The sequence below is a fragment of the Dermacentor andersoni genome, chromosome 6, assembly GCF_023375885.2.
Source record: "Dermacentor andersoni chromosome 6, qqDerAnde1_hic_scaffold, whole genome shotgun sequence".
Lineage (NCBI taxonomy): Eukaryota > Metazoa > Arthropoda > Arachnida > Ixodida > Ixodidae > Dermacentor > Dermacentor andersoni.
Window position 1 is genome coordinate 108,538,604 of NC_092819.1, and position 23,049 is coordinate 108,561,652.

A 23,049-nucleotide genomic window follows, 5' to 3' on the forward strand; every position below is an offset into this window, starting at 1 on the left:
ATCGCGCTCGACTGTACCGCTTCTTTGAAGCTAGCCGCTCCGGCGTGGTTCCAATCATCCCGCGCGATTTGTGTGCAGAACGTCGCGTACACGCCCTTGCGCGTTTTGCGCGGTAGCGTCCGCGCAGTGAGCTAGCTTCATGCACGCGTCATTCTTCACCGCGCAAACGGTGCTCGAGTGCAACGCTTAGCACGAGACGACAACGCGCCGATTGGCGCTCCTTTCGCTTCTGGAAGCAACGCACATTCGGTCCGGTCAGTCCAAAGAGGCAGCAGAGAACGGTGGCATGTTTCGGTTATCGCCTATTAAAATTGTACAGTACGCCTTCAACGGGAACCCGCCACGCTAGATAAAGATGCTTACTGCGGTAGTTCTGGCGGTGATAGGCGATAAGGTGAGCCCGTCGGCGGCTGTGTTCTTTGCCGACGTCGTCACCACACCTCTGTACATTTGCGCTGTGTATCCGTGTACAGTCACCGCGCGGAAGCTGTGACTAATCGGTTGGCCGTTTTCCGCAAATCCCAAAGAGGCGAAATATATTTCGCGGTGCGCCGCATCATTAGCCGCAAGCTAAATCGAGGCGCGCTTAAACGCTACCGCACAAAAGGTGATCACACTAACCGTATGGTATACGATGAGCCACTACGGAAAAAAAAAATAATTCTGATGTTCCACCTGCCCAACCAACGATCTGATTATGAGGCACGTCGTAGTTGGGGACTCCGTATTATTTTTGACTTCCTCGAAATTCTTACGTGCATACAATGCACAATGCACGAGCGCTTTTGCATTCCGCTCCTTTGGAATGCGGCCGCTGCAGGGATCGTATCCACGACCTCGAGCCCCAAATTGCCACGGCGGTCGCCATAGTTACGAAATGCGGAAGCGTGAAGTGCAACACTGCCTTCCGGTACGAGTGTGGTAGAAGCGTAGCGCTGCTGCACAATTATTTGTCGCGGTTCTCCTACGCTCGTAGTGCCCGCCTAAATACCTTGAAAGGCAGTGCGCCTCTCACGTATCGGAATGCGATAACAAGAGCTTAGACGGCCCACGTGAGCCCCCATGAAAGATGACGTGGCCACTGTGCAAAATTATCACTGCGCAGACAAGCTGATCCTTATGTTCCAATTGTGTTCTCTCATACAACTTACGGAAAAGTTATTAGACAGGAACAAATGAAGCAATGCAATGCAATTTTACGCACGTGGGGCGCCGCTGCCTCATCGCCTACCATTGTTTCAAACGATAGTGACGGCGGCATGGAGCGTTAGTATCACTCGCTTTCGCTCCGAGGCATACGGTTTGCTTGAATAAAGTGAACGGTGTGCTTAACATCTAACGCTCGTCAATGTCAAAATAGAAAAAAAGGCTACGTGCCCAAGAAAACGAGACTACTTACCTATCTTTAGAAGTGCGGCTGCGACTGTTTCGGGGTGCCTTCTCTCCAACAGGCATCATGACCTCTGCCGCGCAACTCGTCAAAACAACCAGGCTCGCAGATCAGTAGAAGACTAGTAGCTGGGTGAGCCAACCACTTCAACGGATAAACGTCCCACTCATCTTCGTTAAAGCATTTCACTAAAATGTGCGTCATGATGTCCGAAAAGAAAAAAATACTTTCGTCAAAAAACACGAGGCGTGGACCACCACACAACTGCAACCGAATAACTGAGTCCGAAAGCCGTTCACAGCTTCACTATCGTATTCAGTTATAAAAACCTTTCAAACACAAAATAACGGCACTTAAAAACGGCTAATAAATTAGCAATGATTTTTCATCAACTAACCTTCATAAATTTTTAAGAACAACCGAATTTGTAGCGTAAACAATAAATACTACGACCAAAAAAATGCGGCTACGAAACTAGTGGTAGCCGTGCGTACTGTTGCAAAAGTGTGCGCAAAACTAAGCTCGATTGCACCCGTTTGCGCGCACACATACACGCCCGAACGCAACCTTGACGTTTGTCGCGCCACCTAGAAATAATGATTAGTACTAGTTTTGTTATTTTGACAGAAGTAACGCTACAAGAATAGTTTATAGCACCTTTGCAGATGACGAGGTGACAAGTAAGGTATGATAAGAGTCCGTTACCTGTATTTCTTTCATTTCCCTTTGGTGTTGTTAACTGAACATACGAGACCTGCAGGCTTGGGACATGAAAAGACGACAGTTCGGCGAGGCTCAAATAAATCGCGTGCTTCTTGCAAGGCGAGAGACAGGCATAGAGTTACTATACTGACTCTAGAGGACAAGCTACCCATAGGGCCCATGCATTGAAATCGGGAACCGCATGAGCGCCGCCATGTTGCTACGCGCCGAGGTTGCCAGCTCCTGAGACGCTTGCTAGACTTGCTGACAGTAGTCAGTTTTAATCCGGCAACCGTAGCAGCGTAGCAGCATGGCGTCTCGCTTGTAGTGTCGTGATGTGTGCGTGCAGCCGTGTGTTTGGGCTTTATAAGTTGGTTCTTTATTCTATGTTGCGGGACGGTGTAGGTGTGGTCCATGTTGGCCGTACATGTGGCAGTTATGCAACCGAGGGATGATCCTGTTGAAGTTTCCGGCGATATGCGGTTTTCAGTGGTCACGCCTGTTGCAGGAGTGTCACTCGACGAGGTTACGAGCTCGATGCTGTGGTCAGATTCTTCGTTGGCGTTTCGTAATTCTCTTCGCACGGGCGCGGTATGTTGCAAAAGCCGCTTTCGCGATCTATCGTCGCGACGGTAGATCGGGTTTCTTTATTATAAGTACTGATCGAGCTGTAGGGCACATGTAACCGACAAACTGATGTCTCAGGAGAGCACCTGAGATTGTAATAAAGCAGGCGGCGCAGAAACTACAGGGCACCCAAGGGACAGTGGGAGGATCAAAGCTCGAAGCAGAACGGTACGTAGGTTGGGGCCGCCGAGGCAGGTGTGTGCCAGGGAGTTCGCACGGACAGCTCCCCTGGCATGCGCAGCAGTGCCTCGCAAAATCGAGATACTTTAAAGCCACCTGCGCCCGTGATCTTTCTTTTGCCTCGGTGCAGTGAGCACGATTAACGAGAATAATATGGAGGGCATCCGGTGCAGTCGCGAACGCGTCATGGCAAATGTAGCTCGCGTCGCCTGGCGTGTATAGTAATATCAGAGTTGGTTGTATGAACGTTATGCATAATACGCTTTGTTACGGTACCTTAACGGAATGGGTCTAGAGAACGGTGTTGGTACATATTTCGTACCGCCCTAATTCTATACCCCCCCCCCCTTTTTTATGTATAAATACAATTCCTTGCCATGACGGATCATAGCCTCCTTTATTTTTGAAAAATAGAGGAGGCTATGGACGGATTGACCAGTTCAGGTTGTCAGCTTGTCGGTAACTGCCATAGGAATCACTGTAATAAACACAATTCCACGATCGGATTGTTTACTTTCATTTTTTCTTGTAACACTGAGGACTACATAGAACTTTATTTTGTATATGTGAGAGAAGTATGTGGATGTCACGAGCTTAAGCCAATGTGCGATACACAGACAAAGCAGCTGCTACATGAACTGCATTGAGGGCCACACAACACATATGTAATTAAAGGTGCAAAATATAGGGAGAAGCTTCAAAATACGCTCTGTAGCACTGCAAAGTATAACATATATTGTATGTGTCCAATAAATGTTCAAAAAAACAATGCATCAATGTCCCATTTGCCTTCAAGTTTATTATCAAGTTCAAGTTTACTGATGTTTATTATGAGCATATGTACAACAGGAATCTACTGACACACCCGCATTCAAGGTGGCTGTTCGAGGTGTGCTGGCTGCCTCAGTGTAAGAAAATGAAAGTGGGTGAATGTCGACACCAGTGCCACTGCTTCTTGCCTCTGAGCTGCACGTGCCTCCGCAGCATCTTTGTCCACAAGTGTGCTGGCGTGGCGAGGCGTAGGAGTCATCCGAGAGAAAGAGTATTGTTTACATGGAGAAGTGGCTGTTCACATTGCCTGTCGCTTTCCCTCAAATGTTTCCTTGGCGACTAGGGTGACACGCCCGCAGTCAAGGTGGCTGTTCGGGGTGTGCTGGCTGCCTAAACAAAAGAAAAAGAAAGAAATTAGATGAATGTCGATACCAGTGCTATTGCTTCTTGCCTCTTACCTGCATTTGCCTCCACGGCCTCTTGGCTTGTGGAGTCTGTATGAGGGAGCTGCTGTAGCTAGGTGTAGGCATTGTCTAAGCAAAAAGAAAAGGCCATTCAAATGGGGAATTATGGAAATAAATGCAGTTGTTATGTCTGCTTCTTGCACTCTTCTTGCCTAATGTTTTCAAACATAGTGTCCAGTACACACCAGCACTTTGACTGCTTCTGCTTTTTACCTCCAGGTGTTGCTGCGAGATCCTTAGTATGGCTGCGTGCAGCATTGTAACACTTGGTGGAGGCACTTGAAGTGGTAGCCAAAAATATAAAGAATCATCCTTGTCTGCATGAATGCGTTCTATTTCTAAATGCAGTGGTAACTATCACTATTAGTGCTAGGCCCCTCGACATCTATGCGGCAAGCGCCATAGCTCGAAACTGAACTTTTTCCTTTAGTGTTTCACAAGCTGTCTGATATGTGTACATTAGATGTGATGTGTTTGTTTTTATTTATCCCAATGTGGAGAGAGCATCATTATATTGTTTCTTTATTTTTGCATGTCTTGTGTTTTGGTTTATTTCTGAATTGATCAAGCAGCAGTCTCATGATGCTGAAGTGACTTATGTAATGGCAATCAGCTTTTGTTTTGCAGAAAAACAACGCATTTCCTGACCCATTGTTTGACATCCCCTCACTCGCAAAATTTTGCAGAGTATTCTACCTATATTGACTTGCTTGACCTCCACTAAAGAGTCTCGCATTTTCAAATACGACTATTTCCTTAAAATTACTCGACACTTCTCATAATTTCTGTACCTTGGGCTTCGATACTCTGCATTCGCCATTTTTGCTTGTTTCTGACTAGAAATGTCTTCTTTAATTTAGAGCTTAAATTTTACCTTTGGAACACACAGAAGGGCTTGCCATTGCATATCTGCGTAAAAGGGAAACGTGTTTCATAAAGCATTTGCAAAATCCAATTGAAGATTGATGAATGCAGCTTGCAGTGTGATATGGCTGAATGAGCCATACAAGTAAGTAATCTCACTTGGTAAATTAGAGCACATTATAGTGTGATGTACATGATACATTACACTAATGTGGAAGGTTATCTTGCTTATATAGCAAAATAATCGGTGTGCGAGAAAAAAATTATTTTTGCATACCCCTTGTACACACTGATTTAAGGAAAATGAGCTGGAGCTGTCCACATGATCTACTTATTTTACCTGAGAGTATGGTCGACAAAAATGTGTCCCAGCTGCTTAGTGGTATTTGAGATTATGTCAGTATTGCATATGTGCCTGTTGTCTAAAATAATTGAATTTTGAAAATACTCGCAGGGATCTGATATACATATCTGCAGTTTATGAATACATGTTAAAGACTCAGCATCAGGTGCAAGTGAACGGTCCCACAGGCCCGGAGTCGATCATGCAAATAGATTCGCTGCACAAATTTGTGACCAGAAAAGATATTCCACATGAAATGGCATGCAAGGAAGTGTTGAAAATATTGCACAGTTAATAAAACACCTACGCTATTAATATGTGGGTTGATGGACCCGTTATGCAAAACGGAGGTGAGGCGTGCAGACAGGACACAAGAGTAGAGTATTTACAAGCAAACAACACGAGCGCCGCCCACTTCTCTACTCTTGTGTCATGTCTGCACGCCTCACCTCTGTTTTGCATAATGAATCCTTACCAACTAGCTCAGCTTTCTGTCGTTATAAGTCTCCATGCACTCGATTTCGTCCGCATTAGGCACTCGCCTCTTGATTACTTCGTGGCACAGAAATACTCGGCATCAGGCTGTTTTTCTGCTGTAGCCTTTGTAAAAGTGTGATTGTTCAAAGTTTAACAATTAAACAGATTCTTTGAGTTGCTTGTGGCTTCGCCAGTACAATTCCGGTGCGCTGGTCCGCCTGTCCAGCAATTTCCTACTGAAGGGAAACCTGCAAATAAATACACCGCTCCGCATGTAGAAAGATGCTCTACTCTGACGCTTCTGAAACGATTGTGATGCACCACAAGAGCTGCCTACTCGCGTGATATTCTCAACAAGGAATACATTCGTTTACACACATGTGAAGGTATATGCCAGAGCACTTCGGGGCTTCGGTGGCACATAAGGCACGAGTGTGCCATAACGTGCGATGTCGACGCGCGATCGCATGTCAAACCTAAACTGTACGAAACTACTACGCATCGAAAAAAACAGATTCGAAACCGAAATTCGCGTCATCCTTTATTGCATGAATGCGTACATCGTTATTTACATAAGTCATGGACTTAGCGATCGCTTTCTGTGAACTTAATATTAACGCACCACCTTCATAAAGCCATCAGGTATGCGTTTTTAGATGACAAAGCATAAGGTGACCTGTACTTGTTTTCAGCTCTTTCAATAGTAATCGCGCTGGCCACATTGACCAGTAGCAACAGGGCGGCGCCCTAGAGGTTCCCACTTTTCCGGCCCAGCTTTTCCTCTAGAGTTGTTCTACTAACTCTATGGAGACAGGAGCAGCCGCAAATACAGCGATTAGCTATGATACTGTTGCGGCTGTTGCTGAATCCGAAGCTCTTTGAAGTCAATGTTTATAGCGGCTGCGCGCTGCGATCTCAAAGCGCGTTCGTTCTTTGATATCTAGTACCATGGACATTGGATAAAAAACTATATTTGCTTTACGGACAGATGGTACGTCGCAGGAAATTCGAAGACCTTACCCGTGTATGTCTGTAGCGTGTGCGCGCTTGCATCCTACCGTTCCCACAGCGCGTCCGATGCTCGAAGGTAGCGTCGTTGCCTGTCGGCACCTGTCTTATCGCCGGCCGCGCTGCCGCCGTGTCTACTTTTGGGGAACTCCACATGCGCGTAGTCACCGTGTTTGCAAGTGAATTTCGCATTCTTCTGCTCCCCGAAATGTGCTCATTTCGGATCGTACCAATGATTATGTCATCTAGTGTGTGTTAAAACGACGATGGCATTTCTACACCGGCGAAGAAATAGATCGTTATGAACTTGGGCGGTCATGAATCTAGTCTAACGTTGCAGTTTTTACGTAGCGAAAATGGCTACGAAAGTGGGGCGGTTCTGGAGATAGGCGCTTCAAAGCGCCAGCTGTAGCGACAGCACCAGGAAGTGGCACGCGGCACACGCGCCAAGCGTTTCAGAGCTTACTGGCCTTCGAATGAGAGGAGTATGCGCGCGCTCGTGGCCTATTGGTTAGAGTACCGGGCTCGACGGCCGACGTTCGATTCCACCCCATCGGTCACACATTATTTTCTTTTAAGGAAAGCGAGGCGAAAGAAGAACCTACCTGCCGCAAAGTGACAGGAATGCGTTTGCAACACATCGCAATAAATGCTTGGAATGCCTTCATATGCGAGTCCTAATTATTGTATACTGGACTCAACTGCTACACAACAAAAAAACAAATAGAAAAATCAACACAAATTACCCAATAAATTGTTCACTGAGAACACTCAACGGTAATATTGTTGTGCAAGGGTTGAGTGAACTCAATTGCTCTTGAAAATTTCTTGAAATCCGCTGTTTCAACAACTGCCCAATAATATATCAATGGTTAATCAACAGTCATTTTTGTACGGGATGCCCGCTTGCACGTCGGAATTGCACTGCTCCCAAACGTTCCCCGCCCAAACAGCCATAGGCGCGCTGCCACTTAAAAGGCGACTGGACAGCGACGTAGGTGTTGGCGGTCCCATTTACGCCAGCGATGTGCTCCCCCTCACGACAGTTCGTTATAGCGATAATGAAACGAAGCGGTTATCGCTTGTGCTTCCGGAAGCAAGTCAGTCACTTCGCATAGCTGTAAGGAAATTGACCATCCCTAAAAAAAAAGCACAGTTTTCAGAAGGCTGAAATATGGTAGAATAAGAGTATCTTAAATTACCAGACGCCGTCTTTCACTGAATTGACGTTTATTTTTCATGCGCTTTCCAAGCAAGTGCTTGAAGAAGCCACCTTCTGCAGCGATAAAATACTGGGGTCTTCTGAGAAGGCTTGCTGTCGCTGCCTCGAGCACCGTCGGTAAATGATGTGGCAGACTGCAATTATCTTCTCATGCAAGGCTTCTGCAGTCGTCATTATCATCGTGTATACGTGATCCTTAATATAGCCCTACAAGAAAAAGTCAAGAGGGTTGAGGCCGGGTGACCTTGCTGGTCACCCGGCCTCAACCGGTCAAGACCGGCCCGTTTCTCCCTATCTATTGCTCTAGGAAGGCAACATCAAGCCATGCTCGTGCTTGACTGCAGGTGCGGGCTGGGGCCCTGTCGCGTTGACACCACATTGCGTCAAGCCGGGCTAGTGGCATGTTGCAGCAGAAGTCTTCAACCGGCCCTTTGAGGAACTCACATACCTGTTTCCAGTCAGAGTGTTAAAAAACACTGGGCCAATGACTGTGCTGTCATATATTCCGCACCAAACGTTAAAAGACCACGGATATTGGTGGCGAGATATTCCTAGCCAGTGGGGATTTTGCTTACTCCAATAGTGTGCGTTGTGGAAATTTACTTGGCAATTTCGGGAAAAGTTCGCCTCGTCAGTCCAGAGTACCTTGGTGAGAAAGTGAGAATCCTGCTCCTGCTGAATCAAAATCCAATTCGCAAAGTCGAGTCTCTTTTGGAGATCCCTTGACTCCAGGCATTGATGCCACTGCAGATGATTGGGGTGCAGTCGAGCTGTTTTAAAATCCTTCAGGTAGTTGACTTGGACGCCCCGAGCTGTGCGCCACGCTGAACATGCCGGCGTGTGGATTAGCAGCCATGAAGGACAAAACGTTGGAGCGAACCTCATTATTTATGACTGAAGCTTCTTGCGAAGCTTCTGGTTTGCTTCAGCGACTAGTAAGTACTGATTATTGTCATCCGGCTCGGTCGCGTACCCCGGTGCCCGCTTTGAAATATTCTTGGAGCCTGCCGTCTCTGTCCGCTTGTAGCTCCTAGGACAATGACCCTGTCTGCTTTTTGCTCGTTGGAAAAAGGTATCACGAAATTGCTCGCGCTCTAACGGCCGATGCACGATAGTTTGTTTATCACTCTCTGGAACTACCACCTACCCCCACCACCACGTCCGTCAATCGCTTTACGCAGCGCAAGCGATAACGGTTGCTAGCTGAAATCGAACAGCCAACGCTTGCGTTGCTGCCCTGTCGCTTCTTCAGCGGCAGCGTACCTATGGCTGTTCGTGTGCAGAATACTTGGGAGCAGTGATATCACGAGGCGCAAGCGGGGATGTCGCGTTGTGTATATTTTTGTTTATTTCGTGGGCATCCCCAGCAAGCTGAAAAACACTAATACCTAATATAAAGACAGAAACTGTTTATTCGATCGTTTTGCAAACCGCTCTGTAATATTCTCATTGGAATTTCTTTCCTAGCTTCGTTGCTTCAGAAATAGGGTAATTAATCTTGACTAATTATCAAATTAAACAAAATACAGAGATAGCATGATACACTGCATACAAAAGGGACCAACATGCATTTGGTCGCGTCGTCTTATAGTGCATTGACATATTTTTAATTTCTGGCTAAAGTTCGCTTGAAGACCTCTATAGTTCGTCAAACAAAGCAAATAAACATGTTGCGTAATCAGATGCACAGATCACAGAATCCTAAGCCGCCCTCCCCACCTCCCTCCACTCGCTCCCATGCGGCGCGCTTCCTCCCCGCTTTTCTCCGTTGCGTTCACAAGACTGACCCACCATCGTCTGCTCACCCCATCCCCCCCCACCTACACTTTCACTCGCACATAAAGCATGCGGCGCGCGGTGACAATGACGACGACGGCGACCACGGGAATGCGCCTTGAGTGTCCATATAATCGTTATCGCAATAATATAGAGTATCCGGCAACTGAAGAGTTCCGTGGCGCATTCCTTTACGCAAATAAGAAGTATCAAAATCGAACTTTCAGCATGCGACGATTCACTGCGCCACACCTTTTTTTTTTCTTTTTGTGGGGCGGGGGCACCGAAATGAATAAAGCGCAAAGGAGAGCATGGTGGCCACAATCGAATTTGGGCACCTAATGTGGATACCAAAGAAATATTTAAGAAAACGTGAGACGCTTGGTCCACAGAGAACCATATGCATGCTGCTCGTTATCCTACACTGGCGAGACAAAAGACTTTCCGGAGAGGTTGCGATAACAACGAAATGAAGGTGATGGCCTCAAGCGAACGCGTTGCAATCCGTCGAGACCCCGCAGTGGTGGCGGCGAGCAACCATTGCTTCTTTTTCTCGCCAGCTAGCCAGAAAGCGTCCTAAACTCTGTAAGGCCAAAATCCACTCGGCCAGATAAAAACGATGGTGCACCGAAGTGCGCCGCGTGGTTATCAGGACAACACGTCAAAAACGCATGACCTTTGGCTGGCTCTCGCAGCCCGTGGTTAGTGAGAACAAGAAAATTGAAGACGCTCAATGTGTCCTCGTAAATAAAAGTCAAAGTATAAAAAAGAAATAAGAACGTAGTTACTTTTGCTGGCTTTATATAGTTTCTCGACATGGATGCTTTGGTGCAGGTGAAAAAAAATGTTGATATTCTTTTCTGTGACATGACGGCACAAATGAACCATCAGAACGCTTGGTCTCATCGAACCTCGCTCCATGCTTTGTCAACTTGTCTGATGGTGTGTTGATTTGGCTTGCCTCGTTGTACGATGTACGACTTTAGAAAAGTCAATGCACCTTTGGCGTCAAATGTTTATGACAACATTAAACCCACAAAGATGCAGAATTGAAAATCTAAAAAAAAACGTGTACTTAGATTTAAGTGCACGCTAAAGAACCCCAGGTGGCCTAAATTTCCGGAGTCCTCCACTACGGCTTGCCTCATAACGAGAAAGTGGTTTTGGCACGGAAAACCCCATAATGTAATGATTAATAAAATCTAAAGCATGACTTTTGAAATGTCAGTGCACCTTTCGCATCAAAGGTTTATGAGAACTCTATACCCATGAAGTTTCGGAATTGACATCCATGCTCTCTGTAGAAAGCGCGGCATCTCCGAGATGCCGCAACGAGCCCGCTCGCCATCAAAACGCCCTTGAAACTTTGGTCTCGGATGAGGCTCCTTGCGTTATATGACTCCAGGTGCATGGGCGTTGCCCCGAAATCCAGCCGGAGTTCACAATCTTTGCGCCGAAATGTCTTTTCGAGCTTGAAAAATACATTCTAGACAAAATCTGGAATGATTCCGGCGCCGGGGGTTGTTTTTGTCGGCGGTGCATGACAGCATGAGAAAATTTCGGGGGGGAGAGTCTAAAGCACCATAAGCCCCCCCCCCCCCCCCCCCCCTGGCTACGCCCCTCTATGGCAGACCATTCAATGTCGCCAGCGACCATGACGTGGTCTGTAGGCTAGCGGATTTAAAGGACCCTTCAGGACGCCTCAGGCGGGGCAGTTTCACACGGAAAGAATTTGACATCACTGAAATCTACAAGTCCGGACGATAACACTCTGATGCCGACTGCCTATCAGGCGCCCGCATTGGCCGCCGCGGCAAGACCACAAAGATGATGACGCCTTCCATAGAATAATAAGCGCGGAAGACTTCGCGGAACAGCAACGAGCAGAGCCGGAGCTAAAAGCCTCGTCGAGTATTTGGGCGCGAACACCGACGTTGCCCTTAGGGCATTTAAGCGAGGATTCTGTTCGTTTTAGCTCCAAAACAACCTACCCGTAAAGAAGTTCTCACCACTCCGTGCCAGCAACCTGCTTGTTCTTCCCTCAGCACTGCGTCCAAAACTACTGCATGCCCAACATGACGATCCGACCACTGGGCCGCTCGGATTCTCCCGGGCGCTATCGAGCCTACAGGGAAAGGTATTACTGGCCGCGCCTGGCTGCCGACGTCCCCCGTTACATCAAGACATGCTGTGAGTGTCAAGGACGCGAGAAACCACGGACAAGGCCAGCGGGCTTACAACAGGCGATCGAGCCTCTTTGCCGACCATTTCAGCAGATTGGATGGATTTGTTGGGACGCTTTTCGACGTCAACATCCGGAAATAAGTGAATCGCTGTGGCGACGGACTACTTCACCCGCTTCGCTGAAACGAAAACTCTGTCTGAAGATAGCGCAGCCGAAGTGGCAATATTCTTCGTCGAAAACATCCTGCTGCGACATGGTGCCCCAGAAGTCCTCATCACCGACAGAGGAACGGTCTTTACAGCAGAACTCACCCAAGGCATTCTGCAATACAGCCAGACCAGCCACAGGAGGACAACTGCGTACCACCCGCGGACGAATGGTCTTATGGAGCACCTGAACGAGTCCCACGACTACATCATAGCAATGTACATCGACGTAAAACACAAGACGTGGTATGCGGTCCTGCCGTGCGTAACCTTCGCTTAAACACGGCAGTGCAAGAAACAACTCAAATAACGCCGTTCAAGCTGGATTAAGGAAAGAAAAACTTTCCAGAAATCATTTTTTTTTGTTTTTTTTTCTCACTTTATGAGAAATAAAGCGAATTGAAGTGTATTGAACACGATTTCGACTCTGGACGCCATGCTGCCGCATGTCACTGACGTAATGGCTTATCTCCAGCACACCGAAGTAGCCCGAGAAGTCACCCGCCTACGCATCAAGAATCAGCAGAGGACCAATAGTTGGCACTACAATCGTCAAAGATGATACGTGGAGTACGAGCCTGGCGACCGTGTTTGGGTTTGGACCCTGATACGCCGTCGAGGACCTAGTGAGAAAGTTTTGCGCCGCTATTTTGGACAGCACATCATCCGCCGCATTGCTTCCTTCGACTAAGAGTAAGAGGTCGTGCCAGACGGCATTTCGCCATAACAGCGGCGCCTCTCACAACCTGAAATAGTCCATGCAGTGCGACTTAAGCCGTTCTACCAGCGCTAACGAACTTTGCCTAGCTCAAGTTAGGACCTTCTTTTTCTGGACTTTCTTACTTTGGACGTTGTTTCTTTGTTTTGCTACTTTTGTTTAGTCAGTGTCCTTTTGCCTTTCGCTTTCATGTTACCTTTGTAGCATCGGAATGATGCTTTTAAAGAGGGTCATTGACACGTGTACTTGTTTATCTTTTTCGGGTGACCGCATTTTATCGCCTAACAAATGTTATCGCTCAGCGCGGCACGCGCCCGCATGTATCTGAAGTTGCTCGAGTGTTATCGATGGTTCTATGTGCTGTCTGTTGCCACCGAAGCTTGTGTAATCGGATTGCATGCGCGACGCGAATTCTGTGGCACTTTCTGGAAGACTCGTAGGCACCAGCGATTACACCGGAATCTTCGATAGTTAATGTTTAAAGCCGACGCGCTTGATTGGCAGGTTACATTTTCGATGATCACCGACTGTGTTCGCCGCTCTTTGTTCTTTGAGCGTAGCCGATTTTTAAGGGCACAGGCTCACCCAATAAGAACGCTAATTTGGTCCTTCACAGTTTTGCAGTTTATTTCACCGTCACTACTACGTGACCATATCGTGAGCGCTAAGACAATAATAAGGACTGAGCAGCCGCCGTCGTAAATCATGATGTCACAGCGAGCTGGCGAAAGGACCTCGAGGTCTCGCCCCCCATCTTTCATTTCTGCTGCTGTTCTTTCTTGACAGGCCTCCTTGCACGGGAAAAGTGCCTTTTTCAGTATCCTAGAAATACAATTTACTAGTACAGCTCAACGTAGTCTTGAACATCCCGTTAGATAAGATTGTTATGTAAACTATGAAAATGTGGCTGGAAGTTCACTAGCGCAGACTAATACCACGCAATGAATTGCACTAAGTAGGTAGCAGTACAAACATATTAAGAGATTTATTAAACAATAAAGCTTTACAGCACGAGCTTGGAGACATATGTCATGGTCTTGTTTTGAAAGGGGTGTCATATAATAATAATATTAGTAATATTAATAGTAATAATAATAATGAATGACTCAATGCATCAATTATATGTTCATTATAGTGCCCAGGATCTGCTACGGAGCCTTCGTCCTGGTTCGCCTAATATGTAATACGTCACACAATAATGTACGGAAAAGGTAAATGTGGAAGGCAGAAAACTTCGAGATAGAGTAAACGATAGAAAGATAGAATACGAGGAGGCGGACGTAAAATGGCATTATTCATGCATAATGTCCAAATGTACAAAGCACAGGAGACGAACTCGGAAATATGCTGATATAGACAGAATACCTATTAGATGTTTTTTTAGAGTCAACCTATAGGACAGTCATTAATGCAACAAGGCCGCGCAAGAAACTCGCAATGTGGCATGGTATGCTTTCGCCGCACGACAAATTGACCATGATCAAGAAGCTTTGGGCCATCTATAATGCCATTGACCACCTATAGAGGTACAAGAGGTCTGATTTAATACATCTTTCCTTTAGAAGTGTGAGTCGAAGTATATCTGAGGGGGTTAGACTAACCATGGTCACCAAAAGATTGCTTGAATACCGAGTTCTGGAAGTTACTTGAACGAGTTGCTTGAATATAGATATCAGGGGCCGTATTCTGTAGCGGTTCCCTTTGGAACCGGTTCCTTTTGGCTGTTGCCATTGGTCGGCGCTTCGTTGTCGTCATCCCTGGTGGGCGGGACGACAAATTTTGATGACGTCACACAGGTTGCCAATCTTCTGGAAAGGAACCGGTTCCCTGCTAGGAGAGGAACCGCGGAGAAGTAGTTCTCTCGAGGGTCGCGCGCGGGGGCGAGCATGATGTCGAGGGTTGCTAGGGCAACCGTGGCTGCCGGCTAATCTCGCGCCAGCTGACGAGCCGGCACCTAGACGAGACGAGACAGAGACGGCAATGGCGGCTCCTTTGGTTGTGTTGCTGGCGAGTGCCGAAAGACAACGACGCGACGCGTTCGGCATGGCCGAAGAAGAGTTTCGAAGGCATTTTAGGCTCTCCAAAGACATAGTGTGACGTCTTTGCGATGAGCTGGAAGGACATCTCGGACCTCAAAGATTTCGTGGTGTCGACACTACGACGCTGCGGTTTTTTTTGCCACCGGGAGCTTTCAACAGTGCGTCGGGAATGAAGAAGCGATTGCACTGTCGCAGCCTTCGGTCAGCCGGATCATTACAGCCGTCGCCAAGGCCATTACGGTTGTGGGCAAAGAAAAAGAATGGGTTAGATTCCCATCCACGGCGCAACAGAAAGCCGCCGTCAAGGAAGGCTTTCTTAGCCGTGGAAAAATTCCAGGAGTTCTAGGATGTGTGGACGGGAGTCTGATAGCCATCGTTCGCCCTAAGAAGCTCGGCCCCGGCGAAACGGAATCGTACTGGAGCCGTAAAGGGTATTACGCCCTCAACTGCATGGTCGTGAGTATTGTTCATTGACAAATATTTTCGATATGTGATTGCGCGAGTGCACGTTGTAAAAAACTTCGTTTCGTTATTTTTCATCAATTGCCGGTAATACTTGCGTTCCTATTCGAGAAAGTAGCGTTTGTGTTGTATGTGTAATGACGACTTTGATCTTGACAATAGAACCCGGCCGCACTTTTTCAGTGCTCTCTAATCACAGTTGAATAGCCTTTTCGATGCTACAATGTAAACACATTACGCGCGACTTAAACCGGAATAGACGCCGTAGCAGTGAAGGGAGTCTTCGTCTGCGAGCGATCCTAAAAGACGAGCCCTTGTGATTCTTATTCGACGTAAAACTAAAGCATTGTGGCCAACAGACTGTAAACGTGAAAAGGAGCATCCCATCAATGAAAATGGTGTGAGGGAGAATGAGAATGTGTGGACACCCATTTGCTCTAGCTGTTAATACGGCACATGCTGCCACTTCCGCGTTCTTTCGCTTGTAATAGGCACTTTGTCTGGAAAAACAAGAAAAAAAAACACAGGTGGCACTCTCTAGCAGAATCTTGTACAATATGGACGGAAGAAACCAAAGGAATTATTTTGCACATTGTGTTGTGACCGCACGCCATACATGAGCACATGTACACATGCCATCATTGCATTTGTAGGTTAAGATGACATTGTTATCATGCTGATGATTAGTTCAACTGCCTACTGCGTATGTTGATATCTCCTTTTCTGTAATTGTGTTGGCTGACTGAACAGTAACTGATTGGCAAGTAGTGTTGTAAGCAAAAGTTTGTGCCAGATATTTGTTGCAGTGGCATTGACACCTTCTCTTTGCTTTCCCTTACGAGGTGTGTGATGCAAAGCTGAATATCCTGGCAATTGACCCACGGTTTCCGGGATCGTGCCACGATTATTTCGTTTGGAGGCATTCTGCATTTCGCCGCCGCCTCACTCGTGGCCTGTTACTTCATGGAGAAGTCTTGCTTGGTAAGTGCACCTAAAGTAGCAGTGCTTCTTCCACATGTAAAACATACACAGTCAAATAGTTTTGCATCCTAGCAAGCTTTAAGAAAGCGTGATTTGCTAGAAATGTGTTGTGAATGCAGCAGTACCTAATGAACCTGCAGCGACTATCGAGAGAAACATGTCTCTCTTAGAAGGCAGATATTTTTACCAGCATGTATACAACAGCTGACATGTTATTCTGTTTATTTACTTATTAATTTCAATACACTGAATGCCACGTGGAGCGTTACAGGCAGGGGTGTAATTCTACAGAACACGTCGAAATGGCAGTTTTCAAGTATGATGAAAAAGGGTTTGTGACAATGGACTCGGGTAGCTGGTTCGTGGTCACTGTCCTTGGAACGAAGGAATAAGCGTGTGCGTGAAACTTTCGGCATCGACGTTAGTGATCGGTGTAGTATATGTTGTAGAATAGTGCAAGTTGCGCTATTTTTCTTTGTGTCACAATGTCTGCAATTTTTTTTTGTTGCAGCGACATGTGGTGCTGGAGTGATTAGAAAGGATCAAACGGGTAGCTCGAGTTCGGGTACCTCCACGAGAAGAGGTACGAAAGGTAGAGTAAGGATCCCAGATACTGGCAGCATATTCGAGAGTAGACCTTAGAAGTGTTTTATAAAATAACACTTCTGAAGAGAGAAGAGCTAATTAGTTTTAGTGGAGGATGTACATTTAGGGAGAAGCAAATGGGATGAGCGGAGCAGAAAACCACGAGTATGAAATAAATATTACATGTCAAACTTAACCTGAGAATGAGATTTGCAACCGAGACAACAGGTGAAATTGGGCTTTTCTTTAAAATGAGTCGAACTTTCTTTACAACTTTCTGGGAAGGTCAATGTTCGATAGATATTGCAACAATAAATCCAAGACCCGCTGCTGTTGTAAAAGGGCCCTGGCGTAGACTGTGTTCTTGCATTGTGCCTTAATGTATCCACGTTCGTTCACTGACGTGCAACACTTTACAGGGGACTCTGGGTACCCGCTAGAGCCATGGATCATGACTCCTGTGCCTGGTCACCCAAATCGCCTCACGGCAGAGGGGCGCTATAATGAGGCACACGCATCAATGCGAAATGCCGTTGAGCGGTGCATAGGAGTCGTCAAGAGCCGCTTCCGATGCCTGCAGAGGTATCGGGTGCTCCACTACTCGCCTCAGAAAGCAGCCACTATTGTTTCCATGTCCAGGAATTCTGGACATTCTCCTTCGGAACTTCACAGCAACGCACAAGTGTAACTCAATGGGAAATTTTTTTTTCTAATTTATATTTCAGAATATAGGGCGAGGGTCAAAAAGTTTCAAATGACGACAACAAGAGGGTTGTCCCTTCTAGCAACATATGCATTTTGGCACTTAGTCGGAACATTGGTGGTACGTTAAAGCAGTTAAAGAAAGTCAGACAGGGGCGGTGAAGTCCAACTTCAGGAGAAAATCGTTTTGCACCCTCCCGCCAGAGGGCAAATTGGCTTGAAAGAGCGCCAAATTTAAACCATAAGGCGATTTATTACAGTTGGCATTGAGAAGGCATTGGTAGAGGGAGTGTTATGCAGCCTGTTCGCACGTGCAGGCTTTTGAGAAGCAGCCGAGATGGTACAGAGTGGTTATGCATGTGCATGTCTTGAGCTTGCCTGGGCATGGTTCTATGCGCATGTTCGCTCTGTGTATGAGTGTGCGGGCGTGTGCCTCCGTATTTGCATTTGCATGCGCGCGAGTGCGTGTATGCGTGTGTCAGCGTTCGCGACGTGTGTGAGCGTTCGCGGCGTATGTGCGTGCCTGCGTGTGTGCGAGCTTGTGCGCGCCCTTGCGGTGCATGCGTGGGCGTGTGTGTACGTGTACGCGTGCCAACGTGTGCTTTTCGAGTTTCAGCATGCAGGATTGCGAACAAATGTGTGCGTGTTTGTGTGCGCATGGATATCTGTGCGTGCGTATTGTGTGTGTGTGTGTGTGTGTGTGTGTGTGTGTGTGTGTGTGTGTGTGTGTGTGTGTGTGTGTGTGTGTGTGTGTGTGTGTGTGTGTGTGTGTGTGTGTGTGTGTGTGTGTGTGTGTGTGCGTGTGTGAGAGAGAGAAAGAGAGAGAGATAGAGAGAGACGCTGTTTAGAGACCAGACAAAGCGGACGTTGCGTACTACGCTGCGATGTTTTCCTTTGTTAAACTGTACTGCATGACCAGAATATAAGTTCTTTTAAAGTTTTTTTTCCTTTAAACTAAGTTCTGTGTTATCTATCTCGCACAGCCGGCGTATAATCGCTGTCGCGCTCACCTATCGCTGTTTCCAGCATGTGTGTGCGCGCGAGGGAGAGAGAGCGTGTGTATGCGCGAGGAAGAGTGCGTACAAGGGGTGCGTACAAGGGGAGTGTGTGCGCGTGTTAGTGCCTCCGTATGTGCATACGCTTGCACGCGAGTGCGTATATGTGTGTGTGAGCGTTCGCGGCGTGTGTGCATGCCTGCATCTGCGTGTTAGTGCATGTGTGTGTACGCTTGCGTGATTTCGGCGCATGCATGGCGGCGTGTGAATGTGCACGTGTGCGACCGTGCTTGTTCGTGTTTCAGCATGCACGCCTGCGGACATAACTGTGCGTGTTTGTGTGCGCATGGAGATCTGTGCGTACGATTCGCGCGATGAAGAGGGCGTGTGAATGCGTGTGAGGAAGAATGTGTGCTCGTGCGAGGGAGAGAGAGTGCGTGTGTGTGCGTGCGAGGGTATTTGCGTGTTTGCGGGTTTGAGAGAACATTTTTCTGCTTACACTTACTCTTGGAAACAAACGCGATGTGGAGACTATTAAAGGCCGTGTTTAAATCCACGAGACAAGTACGAATGACACTGCATTTGTAGCACTATCTCTTTCTGAAAGCGAAATCGACAAAAAGAAAGCGCCTGCGATGTCAGTAATGCCGCCCTTGGCTGCCACGGCCCGTAAGAGGGTGCCAAGCAGTTCAACTTCGTTATCTTGCTTCCGTCGGTGGCAGCGCAATGTCTTGAAGGCAATGACGCGCAAAATCTGCACTATCATTCAATCGTGTATCGTTTCGGTGACCAAGCGAGCTTTCGGCAGCGCACGTTTGTTGCTATATTGACATTTCAAGTTTAAACGGCTTGCTTTCGGAAAAAACAATGTGAATAAAAATCGACAGTCGTCTGGCCGCAAGCAACATGCTCACGGAGCCGTGTCATTCATGACAATATCTCAAAAGGCTGGAAGCGGTCCGGTCGACGTTACACTCCACCTTTTTCCGCGTCAGTTAGGCTTTCAGAGAGCGCTTAATTGCAATATATTTGTTCTTACTCTTACAGGATCATGTTTAATAATCATATATTCGCTCAACTATACAATGTCGAAGACAGGCTCCGAAATACACATTCGCTTTAGCCACCCAAGATCAATTATTTAAAAGATAATCGACATACATTCGTGAATTACGCACACAACTGCTCAACTTGCTCCGTATCCGGAGGTTACCGTCTGAACACTCGAATGATAATAATGTCAGGAATATTTACATTGCTCTATTTCTTAAAATTCGGTGCCGTTAAAAAAGACCACCTGTATATTGATAGTGCAGTAGGCATCTAATAAAGCAGGTGCGAATGCTCGGACAGGTTTTCTTGGCGCAATTCAAGTTGATGAACTTAGAACACATGCATCCAAGCATGCACCTCTATCTTTACAATGTATTCTCCTACATTGTTCAAGAAACGCCTCAGCGCCACGGTACATCACAAAAGGTGTGCGGTAGCATTATTTGCTCTAGTAGATTTCTGAGCGTTCGCGGCATCAGGCTTGGTTTTCTGGCGTCATCAGGAATGAAAGAAGCACATACCTAAGGGCCCAAGCAGGTAGACTACTTCCACCACTGGGTCGGCGTAATATTACAGACAGACAGACAGACAGACAGACACAGACAGACAGACAGACAGACAGACAGACAGACAGACAGACAGACAGACAGACAGACAGACAGACAGACAGACAGACAGACGGACGGACGGACGGACGGACGGACTCGAAATGGCGGAATAAAGGCAAATAATACTATTTACCTTAATAACAACTGTCTGGGGGAAAGCATTGGATAATGTTTTTCCGTAATTCGTAACAGATGGGGCAGTGTGGACCCGATTAGATCTGGGTTGGGACTGAAAATATCCTAATTTTAGGATGAGTGCTCTGCTTCGAATAGATTGATTGTTTAAGAGGAAGCTTTAGCTCGAGTGCCCCTATCTAAATACATGTAAAAGGAGAATTCGTTTTTCTCGGCAACCACTGCACCAAATTTGACGATGTTTGTTGCATTTAAAAGACAAACTTAAAATCTAGTGACTGTTCGTTTCGAATTTTTTAGTTAGGTCGTCAATTTTTTATTAAAAATTGGCAAAAATCGAAAATTTTCAAAAAACGAAACTATCAAGTTTACAACTCCGTAACTAAACAACTAAAAATGATAATACAATTCTGTGAATTGCATCTAATAGTACATCTAAAGCGGACAAAATTGATATGTGACACATGAAAATAAAAAAATTTAATCATAGGGAAATACAACTTTTGCAAAAACGTTGTAACCAACGTAACAAATTCACGTAAGATGCAAAATGACACATTGATTTTGTCCGCTTTGAATGATCGAATGGATGCCGTTTACAGAACCGCGATATCAGTTTTTGATGCAGAGCTATGAATTTGTAAACTTCGTGCTTCTATTTTTTTCAAACGGTCAAATATTTGAAAATCGTTTTAAGAAAATTCAAGCCCTAAATCGAAATTCCGCTTCCAACAGTCACTAGAATTTAACTTTCTCTTTCAAATGCAACAAATTTCATCAAAATCGGTCCAGGGGTTATCTCATAAAAACGTTTTTGCGTTTTACATGTATTTGAATAGGCCGCGTCGGAGTTGGGCCCGAGCTGAAGCTTCCTCTTAAGGTGAATTATAATAAATCCTTCGGTTTTGCGAGCAAAAACGACGATATAATTATCAGGCACGTCGTAGTGGCAGACTCCCGATTAATTTTGAATACCTGGGCGTTCTTTCAATTTCCACACAATGCACGGTACGCTACACTTCTTGCATTTCGTCGCCGTGGAAATAAATGCGCCCGCCTCGGCTGGCATTCAAACCCACACCCTCTGGCTTAGCGGCGCAACGCCCAAGTCACAGCTTTAGGGTGGCTAGAAATTGGAGGCGTGAAAACCGGCCTCTCCAAGCTTGTCGCGATGCGCAATCACTTCAAAGTGGCACTGTTGTCGGGGGGGGGGGGGGGGGGGAGCTACTGGAAAACAGTTAATTAGGGTCTGATTTATCTTGCATGAGTAATAGACAAATCGCGCAACAGAAGGTCACCGGACTGATGTATGATGACGACATTCTGCCACTAGCGGACAACGCATGTGATTCAGACACTTGCGAATATTTGTGGCAACGCAACCACAAACCTAGACCTTAAGTTTAGCACAGAGAAATCAGGATTTATGATCTTTAATGAAAGGACGAATAATTACATGGTGTCAATTCAACAGCAAGTCATACGCATAGTCAAACAATGTATATACCTATTGTCCCACGTAATTTGAGCCAAACATTAAAAATATGCAAATACAACGTAGCTGAACAGACCCAAGGTGATGTTGTTTGCCATCGCTTGGAGATACTCAGATGAATTTGTTTATTCGGCTTAATTAGATAACTAGCCCTAATTAATCAATCAATCAACTTCTCCAATATTATAATTCGGTGAAAAGTGTCAATGAGAAAATTGTATAGCAACACGAAAACTCCCGATCAAACAAAAAATGCAATGCCTCATAGCCCCGTAAGACAGAGGCTATAAGCCCTCAGCAAAGTCAAGCGAACAGTGCTTAAATTCTTTCTAATCACGCATACAACATACAAAACAGCATGTCGAAAAATGTCATCATCAATGGCTCATACCCCAGTAAGCAGGCAAAAAATGCAATGACTCATAGTCCCGTAAGTTTCATGACTACTCAATTTGAGTGAATTAGCTGCGATGACACTACCTCTGTTGTCGTTGTCGGTGATTTCAATGTGTATGTGTGGGTATGGAAAATGGAGCTGTTTACGCGTTCCGTGTTGCAGACATGTCCCTTGCGATGCCACACTGATCCGGCCCAAACGACCACCCAGCGGCGTACGTGCACCGATTTGACATTCTCAAAGAATGTGATTGCAGTTGCGAATGAAATATTGACGACCCTCAAGACAATAAATGTGTTTGTACCTTTTGTTCAAAGTTATGTGTCACCTCCGAGTCATGTGATAAACATAATCGCTGGTCAACCACCTTCACGGAGTGCAATGGCTCATGATTTTTTACTTTCTCTCTGTCTTTCTTTCTTCGTTTCTTTCTTTCTTTGTTCTCTCTTTCATTCTTTTGTTCCTTCTTTCTTTCCTTTGTTCTTTTTTCCTTTGGTTTCTTCATTCATATTCAGCCATTGCATCTTTGCTTGATTACGAGGGTATGAGCCATTCCTGATTATGTCGTTCTTTTTTCGGGAAGGAGCCATTGCTGCTGGTATTTTTTGTACCATTCCTCTACTTTTCTTGTATCACTCTTCTACTTTGCATTACTGGACTAGAC

The 23,049-nt window shown here is 46.2% G+C and overlaps 2 long non-coding RNA genes across 2 annotated transcripts; one reads left to right on the forward strand and one right to left on the reverse strand.

Annotated features, from left to right (window-relative positions):
* Window positions 1–3,678: 3,678 nt before the first annotated feature.
* On the reverse strand, window positions 3,679–5,346 carry LOC126522310 (uncharacterized). Its single transcript, XR_007597389.3, has 2 exons — window positions 4,129–5,346; window positions 3,679–4,060 (listed from the first exon to the last, which is right to left on the reverse strand). It is a non-coding gene; the product is annotated as an uncharacterized lncRNA (long non-coding RNA).
* Window positions 5,347–15,098: 9,752 nt separating this feature from the next.
* Window positions 15,099–17,622, forward strand: LOC140218784 (uncharacterized). The gene is made up of 3 exons (XR_011894968.1): window positions 15,099–15,428; window positions 16,277–16,415; window positions 17,420–17,622. It is a non-coding gene; the product is annotated as an uncharacterized lncRNA (long non-coding RNA).
* The last annotated feature ends 5,427 nt before the right edge of the window (window positions 17,623–23,049 follow it).